The 14,590-nt window shown below is 36.9% G+C and overlaps 1 long non-coding RNA gene across 12 annotated transcripts in view; it reads left to right on the top strand.

Annotated features, from left to right (window-relative positions):
- The first annotated feature begins 1,595 nt into the window (after nucleotides 1-1,595).
- LOC121108184 overlaps nucleotides 1,596-14,590 on the top strand; it is a 138,361-nt gene continuing 125,366 nt past the window's right edge. For 11 of the 12 annotated variants that reach the window (XR_005842497.1, XR_005842503.1, XR_005842506.1 and 8 more), the window contains exons 1-2: nucleotides 1,596-1,655; nucleotides 3,767-3,824. This is a non-coding gene — a long non-coding RNA (uncharacterized LOC121108184). The remainder of the gene's footprint in view (nucleotides 1,656-3,766; nucleotides 3,825-14,590) is intronic. The other variant, XR_005842502.1, reaches the window with a different exon arrangement.

The following is a 14,590-nucleotide window of genomic DNA, read 5'->3' on the forward strand; positions in this document are numbered from 1 at the left end:
AAAGGCTGAGGTTCTCAATGCCTTTCTTACACCTGTCTTTAAAAGTTAGACTAGTTATCCTCAGGGTATTCTACCCCCTGACCTGGAAATCTCAGATGGGGAGCAAAATAAACCCCCCACAATTTAGATGGGAACAGTCAGATACCTGCTACTCGACCTGGACTGCCACAAGTCCACAGGGTCAGATAGAATCTACCCTACGTACAATACTTCCCTCCCAGATAAGGGAGATGGCGGAGGTGATAGCCAAGCCATCATCTATCAGTACCCCTGGCCAACCTGAGAGGTCCCAGAAGATTGGAGGCTTGCAAACATGACCCCCATCTACAAGAATTGCCATAAGGAGGATTTAGGGAACTACAAACCTGTTTGCCTGACCTTGGTGCCAGGAAAGGTTATGGAGCAGATCATCTCGAGAGATATCACATGGCATGTGTCAGGCAACTGAGGGATAAGGCCTAGCCAGCATGGGTTCATGAAACGCAGGTCCTGCTTGACCAACCATATCTCCTTCTATGATCGATTGACCTGCCTGGTGGATGAAGGAATGGCTGTTGACATAGACTACCTAGACTTCAGCAAAGCCTTCAACACCATCTCCCACAGTATTCTCCTGGAAAAGCTGCCAGCCCATGGCTTGGACAGATACATTCTTTGATGAGGAAAGAACTGACTGGATGACTGGGACCAGAGCATAGTGGTGAATGGAACTGGCAACTGGTAACAAGTGGTGTTCCCCAGAGGTCAGTGCTGGAACCTGTCCTCTTCAATATCTTTACTGATGACCTGGACGAGGGCATTGAGTGCACCCCCACTAAGTTTGCAGATGACACCAAGCTGGCAGGAAGTGTCAATATGCCTGGGGGTAGGAAGGCCCTACAAAGTGATCTGGACAGGCTGGATAGATGGGCTGAAGCCAATGGGATGAGGTTCAACAAGACCAAGTTCTGGGCCCTGCTCTTTGGCAACAACAACCCCAGGCAATGCAACAGGCATGGGACAGAGTGGCTGGAAGACTGTGTACAGGAAACAGACCTGGGGGTATTTGTCTATGCTCAGCTGAACATGAGCCAGCAGTGTGCCCAGGTATCCAAGAAGGCCAATGGCATCCTGGCTTGTATCAGAAATAGAGCAGCAAGCAGGAGCAGGAAAGTGATCAGCCCTCTTTACTCAGCCCTAGTGAGGCCACACCTTGAGTATATGTTCAGTTTTGGGCCCTTCATTTCAAGAAAGACATCAAGGCCCTGGAGTGTGTCCACAGAAGGGCAATGAATTCGATGAGGGGTCTGGAGCCCAAGTCTGATGAGGAGCAGAGGCTTAGGAGTGACTTTATAGCTCTCTCCAGCTACCTGAAGTGAGGTTGTAGTGAGCTGGGAGTGTCAAGGTTTTGTAATTTTGCTATTGATATTCCACATCATAACATCATGTACAGCACAGGTAATTAAAGGGGTAATACTCCAGTTCTGTGGATTGACAATCTTCATACCTGCTTCTCAAAAGAGAAGAAGAACTACATATCCCAGAGGACTTCACGGTCAGAGAAGGAAGATATGTCACGGAAGTCACAGGATCTAAGTCACAGGATAGGACTCACTCTCTCTTTCACTGCCAGGCAGAGGAGTGGGTGTGCTTCCAAGTCGTACGCCTTCATTCAAGTAGGCCTTTCAGTTTCGGAAACTTTCTCTCTCATTTTATCTGATTTATTGCCCTCAATTTCAATTAGATTGTATTATACTGTGTTATCTTGCATTCTGATATCATAGCTAGTAAAATAAGTTTTCCTCCTTCGATCATTGCTGCTGCTCCATTCTTTTTCCCCTCTCTGAGCTCAGCTCCCATTCCCCTACCCCTTTCCCCTTTCCCTTCCCATTTTAGGGAGCCAGGGGGCCCATGGGCCTACTTCCCCTCCATCACAGGCATACACTGATCTAGGTAACTCCATGAAAGGGGGCCAGCCTCTTCTTTCATATAGCTAGCAATAGGACTGGAAGGAGTTGTGCTCAGGGAGATTCAGGTTGGATGTTAGGAAATACTTCTTCTCCGAAAGAATGATCAGGTGCTAGAATGGCCTGCCCAGGGAGGTAGTGAAGTCACTGTCCCTAGAGGTATTCAAGAAATGTTTAGAAATTGTACCGAGGGACCCTGTTTAGTGAGAAACATTGGTGATAGGTGGATGGTTGGGCTGGATGAACTTAGAAGTCTTTTCCACCCTTGGTGATTCTATGATTCTATGGTTCTTCAGGATTCAGAAAAGAATTCTGCTCAGTGAGAAGGAAGTACTCACACACCAGTGGTTTTCTTTCCAATGTTTAGGACCCTGTGTGTCCATACATAGTGATATTACTTTATATTATCCCCTTCCAACTGCTGCCACTATCTGACATCAAAATGTATATGAGGATTATGCACAGAGACTGTTACTGAAAAAAATATCATGAGAGAAATATTCTACCATTCACTATTGACTGAAAAAAAAAAAATCTATTCTTTTTGATCTTATTTTATGTTTCTACTAGAAATCCCAGTAAAATAGCAGGGGGACATTTACAGCTGAGTTAATTAACATGTCGCCAATGCTGATGAACTAAGTCTGATGGAAAGCACACACAACCCTGGAAGAAACTCTACAGGAGTTCCATTTAGTTCAATTCAATATAGCAAATGAATTTAAACGGAAGGTTCAGTAGAAGAGAAAATATCTCAATTAATACTTTTTAATAATTGAAAGAATAGTCAATAAGGTATTACAGTATTTGCATATTTGAGATTTGTAACTTAAAACTAAATCTGTGGTAGTTTCTTCAGTACATGATAAACTGCAAGAAAAACCATCCAGAAGACGAAACACACAAAGCGACAACTAAAAAAATGTTTCTCATTGGAAAAATATCTTCATTAGATTTCCACAGTGGAGAGACGATGTACTGTGCATTAAATATGTTTCAATATAAGAGTATTTTTTGTTGTTGTTGGTTGGTTGGTTGGTTGTTTTTTTCCTTTTTTTCTGTTTTTTTCTTTTTTTTTTTTCCTTTTTTCTTTTTTTAATTCAATGTTTTTAATTCCTACATATATCCTGACTTTAGAATCAAATTTTCTGTTTCTGTTTTTTGTGTCATCCCCAGTATGTGGGTCCTGTAGGCAAAATGTGGTCTTCTGGGAGCATGTAGACAACTTTATTGCCTGCTGTTTATACACTGCATGAATTGGGAAACAGAGTTCTGCTGAGAGAATATACTCTAGCTCACTAATCCTAGAAATGCTGACAGAGTGCTGCTCTGTAAAAGATGACGATAAAAGATTCATTTTTCTTGCTCGAAGACACTGAGAACAGAAGGGACCAGCACTTCCTATCAAAGGGACCATCTGGTCCTATGTTTTGCCCATACAGGATGCAGATATTTTTCCAGAAGCTGGATTAAAACATGTTTCTTGGAGAAATACTAAATCTGCTTTTAAAGGCTCCAAACAATAGCAAGACCATGGCTTCTTCTGGAGGTTGTTCTTGTGGTTAATTAACTTCACCAATGTATCTTTTAGCACTTTATTTCAAGATTTCTGCCACCAGGGCCTGGATCTCTTTAAGTGTTTATCTGCAAAATTTAAACATCCTCTTATAATAAATACCTTTGCTATGCATGCAGCAAGAACTTAATTTCCTCTTCAATAACCTAGTAGACTGAATTCCATATGCATCTCACTTCAAGGATTTGTTTTTACTGTCAGGGTCAACTGAATTTTCCTAATTGTATTCATTTCTTTCCTGAAGTGCAGACCTCAAACAGAATGAAGAATTCTTCAAATTCTTTCAATCACTGTTTTAAGAGGTTTGTTTTTTTCTTCTTTATACTTCCAGTGACAATGCTTATTGAACATTATACTGAGCTTCCATATTGGCACTGTTATTTCTGATCATTTTTATTTTGTTTCCCAAATCTCCAAGGAAAAATTTCTAATTCTGCTTCTGAAGTCTACATCACTTTTCATATTTAGAACCTTGTATTGTAATGCTGCACTGAAACACATTTTGCTGAATTACAATCTTCTACCCAGAGGATTTAGAACAACGTGTATGCACATCCTCCTCTCTTCATTGTTAACTGTGTCCATTGATCTATTCAGTGCACCAGCAAAGCCCTTACATTATCATCTAAATACATACAGTATAATTATTGATTAAAATATAAAGCAGTATCAGATCCTGAAGAATTCTCAATGCTCCCAGCTGTCATAAAACCTAGCAATTATTTATTTTCCTTTAAATAATTTCTTTTCTGAAGTGATCAGGCAGTTCTACTAAATAATCTTTGAAAGTCCCTTCCAACTGAGTCTCTCTATTCTATTCAAAATGTGTAAACAGTGTAAACTCAGTGAAATTATTCCGAAACTGTATGATTCTAAAACTTTGTTCTCTGAAGCAGCTCTATAACTTTAGGTATACTGATAAAACTGTACATGCAAACACTTTTACAAACACTTGTTTTCAGTCTGAACACATTTTTTCCAGTGATGATAGTGACAACTATTTAGGCTAAATATGCAGAGCTGTTAGAGTTGAGAGGAAGGCCATTAAGAAGATCAGAAGGCTGGAGCACCTCCCTGTTAGGAAAGGTGAAGGGAATTGAGCTTGTTATGCTTGGAGAAGGCCCTGGAGAGACTTCATTGCAACCTTCTAGTACTTGAAGGGAGTTTACAAGCAGGAGGGGGACTGGCTTTATACATGGGTAGGTAGTGGTAGGACAAGGGGAGGATGGCTTTATCTAAAACTGAGGAGATTCAGGTTAGATGTTAGGAAGAAATATTTCACTCAGTGCGGTGAGGCACTGACACAACCTGCCAGAGAGGTTGTGGATCTCTGGAGGCATTCAAGGACAGGTTGGATGGGTTGCTGGGTCAGCCTGAGCTGATGGGTGGCAACCCTGCACATGTCAGGGGAGTTGGAACTCGGTGATCCTTAAGGTTGTCTCTTCATTGTTTTCCCGCCTGAGAAATTGATAATATTATAAAGTTAAAAGTATAAACAGGTAAAATACAGTCACTGACAAAAAATCACACATCCAGGAAGAAGCATTCTATTCTGGAAGCATTATGAATGAACATCATTGCAGTACACCAAACAATCCAATCATAATATAAAAATTAAAATGTTTTGACCACAAAGTATACATTTATATATGTCACAGTACAACTGAGATGGATAAACAGTCCATCAGGACTAGTTTGATAGAGTACCTCAATACAGAAAGGACATTGAGGAGCTGGAGCAGGTCCAAAGAAGGGCAACAAGGCTTGTGAAGGGCTTGGAGAATACACCCTGCGAAGAGCGACTAAAGGAACTGGGGCTGTTTAGTCTGGGAAAGAGGAGGCTGAGGTGAGACTTCATTGCTCTCTTCAAATCAACTGAAAGGTGACTGCAGCAAGAGCAGGGTTGGTCTCTTCTCACTGGTGACAGGTGACAGGACGAGGGGAAATGGCTTCAAGATGCACCAGGGTAAGTTTAGGTTGGATATCAGGAAAAAATTATTTGCAGAAAGGGTTGTTAAGCACTAGAATAGGCTGCCCAGGAAGGTGGTTGAGTCACCATCCCTGGATGAGTTTAAAAACCATCTGGATGTTGTGCGCAGGGACATCATTTAGCAGAGGGTTAGATTTAGGCTAGTATGGTCAGGTTGTGGTTGGACCTGATGATCTTTTCCAACCTAAGCAATACTGTATACTGCAATACCTAAGCAATATCATGTATCCTATTTTGGAAAAGGAAATATAATGAATATTACAGTGCTGTATCTCCTTCCTTATTATGGAATATAAAATGTTATCTTTATTTACATATAGATATGCATTTATAAAAGAAAAGTATTGAGAAAAATTGTATATTGTTCAGGAAAAAAATCAGTGACATAATACTGGAATGAGTGTCAACTCTACCTTTAATTTTTTACAGATTTCAAGAAAGCACAGGGATATGCTGTAGGACATAGGACAACCCCTGTATGTAAGAATGTGCACTACCTTTAGAAATAGTTATGCTGGTACAGTGTTCCATTTGCATTTGGAAAGTCTAACCTGGATGCTGAGTGAAGTTTCTACTCTTTGTGATTTCAATCTAGGATTAAAGCCAGGAAATGAATTGTCTGCCGGACTAACGTGAGTAAGGATAAGGATACACAAAAAAACTTGATATTGAGAGAACGTGAATTATTAGTGAAATAACTGAATGTAAATTATAGGAATGGTCAGAGAAACTGAAATAGCAACAGGAAATGCTAAGCTCAAAATTAGTAGTGATAAACTTAGATGTTGGATGAACAGCAGATCTAAATTTCCTTCTGTACTAGAAGAAAATTATTTCAGTGGGGCTTTTCTTCTGCAGGGGTTTAGATAGAAGTAATAACTATAGTGGTTAATGAGGTAGGTGGCATGCGGGGTGAAATACTTTATTTATTCACTCATGTAATATGAGGAAAGAATTCGGGCCTTCAGATCTGAAGGGAGTTTTAAGAACTTTTTGCAGACTTGCACAGGAGCATGTCATCTGTTCTAGATACTGTTACTTTGTCTGTATGACAAACTGCTTAAATTATTTGTCTCAGGTGATAGAGCTTTCATTCCTCATTCGTTTATTTTAGCCATAAGTAGAGGATTTGGGGTTTTACACATTTCTTGGTAGCCTGGCCAATGGATGACTTCATAGTGTTTGGGTTGTTACACCACCCTGGGAGTGCTATGGTGACTTCACCATACTAAACTGCAGTTTCTCTTTTCTCTAATACAATGCCAATGAAGGCTTGTCATCACTTCCCTGATTCCTCCTTAAGTCAACTTATTTTTCTTTTTTCTGCTTCTGGGCTGCTACCTAGCCTTTAAGTCTAGTAAAAGCCTGAGCTATACAAGTGAGTTCTAATAATTTTTCATTAGATTACAGTGATATATAAAAAATCTCAGTCACTCAAATATAGTTCCCTTCCCCCCCCCTTTTTTGCTAACTTTAACATGGTGCATTTAATCCCATAATTACTGTATAATAGTCTGTACAGACTGTTATCAGTGCCCACAAATTCCCTCCCAGTGCTTGTGGGTTATTTTAATTCATCAGTCCATTGTTGTCCTAATTAATTTTCTTTTAGTGTTTATGCAATGAAATGATGCAATCATACATTTACAGTGTGATTCTAATATACCTTCGGACTTTTCATGCACGGATCTTCACCTTAATTATTTTTCTTAAGGAACATGAGAAGCTTTTCAGATTTATTTATTTATTTATTTTACCTGAAAGGGAAAACTTGAGTTTGAATTAAATTTTAGATATCTTCTAACCAGAAGTTTGCAGGTCAACTAGGAGGAAAAGAAGGGTGTGAAAAGAGAATTTGCCAGGGAAACATGTACTCCTAATGATTTTTCTGTAAGTCTAGATATTTTCCTTTACGTTGCAAGATTTTCAGAATTTCACCAATGTGTGTACAGATGACACTGCTTTTCATTTCTTCTTACTTTTGTCACTTTCAGAATCAAGGTGATGCAAGCCCAGCTGTAACATGATCAATACCAAATGGCAGTTATGTTTTGACTGTTTCCTGCTTCCCTCTAGCATTGTTCTGAATGTGAACGATATCCCAGTATCATTAAATGAAGGAAAATATAATAATCAGTTAAAAGTATAGGTGATTTTTACTGCCAATATGGTTTTCCAAGATGTTATGTTGTTTTAGCCTTGTAATGAATTCTGTCCCACTGGTAGGATTTCCCTACCAAAAATCCTTTTTGGGTATGATGCAGAATCTGGTCTACTTTTCAGTTGTCCATATTTCCAACAATATGTCTCATATTTACCAATTCCAACAGAGTGTGGAGATACCTCAAATAGCACAAGGGACCTAAACGTCTGTAACTGAATCCCACATCATATGTGTAAACTTTTTCTTCAATGCGAAGACATTCCATAAAGGGCTTTTTGTTCCCTCTTCTCCCCCTTCTAGAATAGATGTTAGAAAGCCAGAAAGACATGAACAGTTTTCTTGACTGATGCTTGTGAATTCATGCAATTTCACATGCATTTTATCAGTAGTAGTCTAACTTTTATATTCTACCTAAAACATACTTGCAGAAAAAGTCCATGTCTCATATTGGTTTCAAGACCCCAAGAGACAAAGAATACAGTACTCTCAGTGTAAATTATGTTGTCCCAAATGTATAATATAGAACATTTTGAATTTTGAAACATTCAGATTTGTTTGGTGTAGCCTTTGACTAACATTAAAAATATTGTTTACTAATGTGAATTTTAGTAACATATCTTTGCATAGTGCCTCACACCTTATATTTAACAAAGCATACATTAATCTCCTGTTCCCGAGGTTAAGATTATAGCTTCATTTTTAAATCTTGGCAATTTAAAAAGTGTTAAAAAACACTAAAAATAAAGACAGAAAACTGAAGAAGATTATTTCATTGTTAAGATTATTCAGTACTGATAAGTACATTTTCAATTAAGATAAATATTGACCTGCCACAAAAGCCACAGGGCAAATTCTGAAAATTGCCCTAGAGTTTGGAAGAAGGAGACAAAAAATTTATGAAGTATAGATGGAAGGCTCAAGTTACTTTGCATCTCACTTTATTCTAAAGATTCATTTATTTACTGATGTCAGTTACATATATTCTGGAGACAGAATGCACTGGATTTTTTTGTATAAGGATTAGTGAAAATCTGCTTTGTATTAAGAAACCATTCATATATAACAAATTTCATTTTGAAATATACATTATAGAGCTGCAAAATGAGTGGCTAAAATTAAGCAAAACTTAATTATATTATTCTCTGATTATTTTTGTCATTACTAAACATATACACCTCCACATATTTAGGCTCCCGCCCTTCCCTTTAACAAGGTATTTTCCTGTCTTTAAAACAGCATATGTTTGATTTTGCTTATCATCTTTACAAATAATGTAGAAACTACTGATTATTTTTTCTTTTTATTATTTTTTGTACTTACAAATTGTAGGAAGGATATTTTGCATGATATAGAGGTTGTTCTGCCTGTGACTTTGCAGCTACAGAGCATAGACAGGTATCAGGAAAGCTGTATGTCCTATAAAGTTTATTGTCTCTTCCTTCACCTGTTATCATAAACTTGTATGTTATAAGACAAAATATATCATATGTTTATTTCTTTTTAATTAAAGGAAGGGAGTGCTGCCATTTTATACAATACAATGCTCCTTAGCCTGGGAATTCTACATTTATCTGGACAAACTTATTACCCTTAATGGTTTTCTCTCCTAACTGGCAAGATGAAGCCACAAGTTATGTGGCTTCTGCTTTTTGAACTTTGAAAACTCGCTTTAACTACTGTGGTACTGAGAATAAATACTGTCATTAAATTGGAACAATCCATAAACTTCCACTCCTAGTCTGACATCTGATTTCATGTATGTCAGCCTAACATAGCTCTCAATTGGAGAGGCTGGATGTCATACCGCTTGGCATTTTCTGCATCTATGTCATTCTGAGGCAGAAGGATGATGAGAACCCTTACCTTTATTGAAGTTCCCAATTCTATTATTATTTCCTATTTAAACAAAGAAACAAAAGCACAGGAGAATAAAAGAAGGTTCACCTGCAATCTAGTAATGAGGATCTCAATTACTGAATTTTTAGTTGTACCCAGTCATTTTCAGTCCAATACTTCAGGTGCTTTAAGACTGCAATAATTACCAGAGACTCACGTTCAGGAACAGGACCTGAATTTTACCTTGCAGTTAAAAGATGCCTAGCTGTGAAGGCAGTTCCTTCAGTAGGGTATTAGAAGCCTGTAAACATTTTTATTTAGCACAATGTTGTGCCATGTAAGAAATTCTTAGTTTACCTTCAAGCAAGCTGAGATAGATAGCTATATGGGACAGCAGAGCTAATCCGTTCCTGAAATCACAGAGGCTTTCTTAGCACATAGATGTTCAAAGGCTGACTGTTGAGCCTCTAAACAATGTTACTTAGGCAAGCTGAAGACCTACAGAAACTTGCTTGCTGCAGGGGTGGCTTACCTTGTTCAGTTCCTGCTAAGGATGCTTTGCTTACACCACATATAGACAGATACAGAGACAATTTTGTTTTGTTTTGTTTTGGTTTGGTTTGTTTGTTTGTTGTTTTGTTTTTAACAAAGAAAACATAAGTACTTATCAGCTGTACTGAGCATTTTAGGATTTACACGTTAGGAAATCATACTAGTTAAGAATTTCTCAAGAAAAAATACAGGGACTATTGTGAGGAAAACAGAAACCAGAGGTGAGTGGGAGAGGGGTTCATACTTTATGAATTTTTGAGAATTTTCAGAACTCAAAACCTTTTGGCAAGAAGTTCAAGAAAAACTTCTCAAGAGCAGTCCTTAATCTTGAGATTTAGTATACCGCACTGAGGCAGAATTTTGTTTTCAAATCCACACCTGTGGAATTTAGAGATTTTTATTTTTATACAAAGTAAAAACTGACCGCTCTTATTATGCTTGTATGTTCAGTGCATATTGTTTTATTCATCCTAAAATAAAATACCTCATGATAATGGAAAACATTATTAAAATTTCTTTCTATGGCTAGTAGAACAAAGCTTGCCATTGGTTTAAAGTGAATCTACTGGATTTAGTAAAACTGAATTTGATTTCTTTGAAAGCAAACTGGTTCATCAAGACTACACAGATGCTGATAGTGGTGTACAAACACCCATTTAACAATTCAGCTTTGAGAGATATTATCATCATACATCTTTGGTTGCTATTAGTTATATTCAGCAAACCTGTGAAATCCTCATTCCATTTTAGAGTTGAATCTGAACTTCATGAAAGAGCCAAAATGCACAAAATGGCACTAGACCTCTATGTATTTGTTACTAGGCTAAGGTCTAAGATACCTACATCTAGTCATTCATCCAAACTACTGACGTCTCACTGTGATCAACCTCTGCTGCTGATGATGATTCACCAGAAATGGTGTCTAGTGCCATTACAGACACCTCACAGTTTATACACAATTTGTATATAGCTGTTAGACATGAAAGACAACTCTCAGTTCTCCAGAAGTAGGAACATAAGGCCTAGTGAATATTCTAGGAAACAAGTGTTTTCACTAGATATTGTGTTAAAAGAGCTGCATCCTGCATTTCCTGGCTGTTCAAGTGCATTGTTTCTGAATAGCTGGACAATAATAAATAGATCTTCACTCACTGTAGGTACAATCAGACTTTTAGCTTACATCTAGACACAGAGGCTTGATTCATCTCTCCAAATGCAGGAGTCTGATGCCATATGATATGCCCTAGAGATGCATGTTTGGATTCTACCTACCAGTCCAGAAAATAATGTTCCTAATACATGCCCTATACCGTATTTATTAGCCTCTAGTTGAAGACTAATTTCTTAAGGAATATATGTCTTTGTTTAGGTGACTGATAGTCATTATCGAGTAGATTCATAAATTAGTGTAAAACTATTTCCCACTTAAAATATCGACAACCATGGCCATACCAACAATGTTTTAATTAGCTATATTTTTCTTTCACACTCTGCAGAGATAAATAGACACTTGAAGGGAAAAGAGTAAAGTGATTAATTTTGTAATATTCACTGTGAAAGAATTAATGGTGACTAGCTCAAATTCAACAGCTTTAGACATAAATATCTACTAGGTAGCTCATACAAATCATAGCCAACATGACCAGAAATGCATGTGCAGTCAGAATGGGAGTAGTTGGGAATGCCTTTTATTTCATATCAGTGCTTTCTGTAGGCATTTCAGCACCTTTGATAAAAATAATTCATTTCATTTACTTTTTTTTTTTTTTTTTAATCACCACAGAGCATTTGGCTAGTACATAGAAAAGAATACAATTTTAGAAATTAAATTTGTACTATCTGCAGAATTTATCATTATTTACTTCCTTTTCCAGATAATTCATTGAAAATTTCATAACATCTGTTAAATCACTTTTGTCTCAGGACCTACAGTATCCCAGTAGAAACTTTTATCTGTTGTGAATTAGACAAATTCTGGTTTTTGTTTCTGATCATTTAACCACTCAGTGTCTATAAAGCATCTTTCTTTAAAGTTGTGCACAGTCTTTTTAGAAGCTTTTGGTGAAGCTGTGAAATAAGATCTTAGTAAAAGCTTCTAGAAATAAAGGTGCCCAGTTTTGACTATCTACATTATCATGATCAAAAATTTGTCAATATTACTCCTTTCCAGAAGAAGAAAAGTGGATCTTATTAATTTAATTTTGGAAGTAAATGCTGCTCTTGCCTATAGTATTTTGACAGGAGTATTAACTGTATATAAATTGAAATAAGGAAGGAAGCCAATAGTATTTAATTATCAGTCACTACTACATTTAAAATTTCACTAACTTTGCCTGGTACATTTCTTCTTGACATTCTTTAAGAGGTGGTCTTAATCTCTGAAAGCAGGGCTAGGAGTTTGGAAGATCTCTTGGCAGAATGAAGTTGGAAAAACTACAACAGAGTAACAAGCTTGTGAAGAAACTGACTTTTGAGCAAGTAATCAATAGGGAACAGGGATGTAACAGAAGACAGAGTGGAAGAAAATACAGGCAATTTGTCAAATTGACTTTCTTCCAAACACAGTTCACTCTGTATTGATAAACATGATCATCCAATATAAGTACCAAGTAAGCTTAATCATGGTATGTGAGTTAATATGCTTTGCCTGTTAGAAGTTCAAAATAAGATTTAAGGAAATCCTTGAACACAAATGTTAGTTAGTTAGGCTAAAAGGCAGCAGAAAATCAGCTTGGGAATAATCACAGATTGACAAAGCATTGCTGGTGGGAAAGATAGAGATGAAATGTGAATCATGGAACGGCTTGAGTTAAAAGGGGCCTTAAAGACCATGTCGTTCCAACTGCCTTGTCGTGGGCAGGGAAACTTTCCACTAGGTGAGGCTGCCAAAGCCTCATCCAGCCTGGTCTGGAACCATTCAAGGAATGGAGACTCCACTGCTTCTATGGGAAAAGTCTTCTCTGATGCATGCACGCATATAATTTTTTCTTTTTCCCCTCAGACATTATAACTTAATAGGTTATAAAAAACACTTCAAACCAAAGCCAAATGAAATAGCCTTTCCCCAGCTGCAATATTTTTCTATTGAAACAATCAGCAAGTTTGAATAAATGACTTCTGTACTTGTTCTGCTGACCAAGACAGCTCCTCTATATTTGTGATAGCAGAAGGAAAAATATTTAATTATTAACTGGAGCAGAATCATTCCTCTTGTTCTGATTCCACTTCCAGACAGTGACTATAGATGATAAAGGTAAAAGGAGGGCTGCTAAGTAGAGAGTCATTTTAAGCTGCAACAACAAGATATGAAGAAATATATCTATCAGTGCATGGTGTAATGACATTTACACCAGTTTTCTTTGGTTATTTGATGCTTTATATTAGATGTGATTGTTTTCCCTATATATGTTCCTAGAAGCCAAACAACATGCATAATGAACACAGAGAAATGGGAATGGAATTTTAGGGAGTTTAGTTCTGAAACCAAGAGGGAAATCTTGCCCATTTTGAAATAAGTTTAAGCATTCAACATCCAAATTAATTCTCATATACTAGGAAGTTTGATCTCTAAATAATTGTACCTCTTGAAATGAAGTTATAGTGCTAGTATCTAAGGATTTTCATTACTGATGTACTTATTTAAAGTGTATTTCTTTCAAAACTACAAGTATCCTTTTTAATGCTTCCTAACAAAATTAGTTTTTATTATGGGAAATAGATTGAAAGCTTCGTTCTGCTACTGACAACACATACTTTTCCTACTCAGTATTTACAGTTTGCTGTGCAATACAGAAGTTTTAGTCATTATAGGTGTTGGCAAATGACCTGGATATATCTGGGAGATATACATGAACTTGTTGTACACCAGTATACTATTATGACTGCGCATGAAGATGTGTGGAAAAGATTTTCCTGACTGTTTCGAAATCTCTGTCTGCTGTATTAAAAAAGCTAGAGCTAAAATGCAGTTCTTACAAATATATATCCCAGCAAAAAAGTAGAGTGGTTGGTTTCAGGTCAGTTTTCTAAATTCAGGTACTGTACTTACGAACACTGTACTTGCAAAACCTTTATAGACACTTGTTTATATCTATGGTTAAACAAAATGAAACAAAAACAAGTGAACATGTAGAATGTTTTTTTTTTACATTAAAAGCAGCACTACACAAAGGTAGATGAGAAAATTTAATTTTCTTTATCAGTTTTAATTCAGTCCCAGATTGGAAAGTGATTATGACAAGTTAAATTTGTAATGTAAATAATTGTTCAAATTAATGTAACATATATGGATATGAAGCAAACAATTATCTGCATTATTTAAGAATAATAGACTATGAGTAATAGGGTTGTAATTCTCATGAGTTCATATACATTTCCGTTAATGCCAGATAAAAATTAAGTGATATATGTAGCATAGGTATAGGAGTTAGAAAAATAAACTGTAAAAGACTCCCTACTATTTTTCTATAATCTTTGGGAAGATTTTCATTAACACTCTTGATCTAACTGTCTTTACTTCCCTTTCA

The sequence above is a fragment of the Gallus gallus genome, chromosome 1 (genome assembly GCF_016699485.2).
Source record: "Gallus gallus isolate bGalGal1 chromosome 1, bGalGal1.mat.broiler.GRCg7b, whole genome shotgun sequence".
NCBI classification, from domain to species: domain Eukaryota; kingdom Metazoa; phylum Chordata; class Aves; order Galliformes; family Phasianidae; genus Gallus; species Gallus gallus.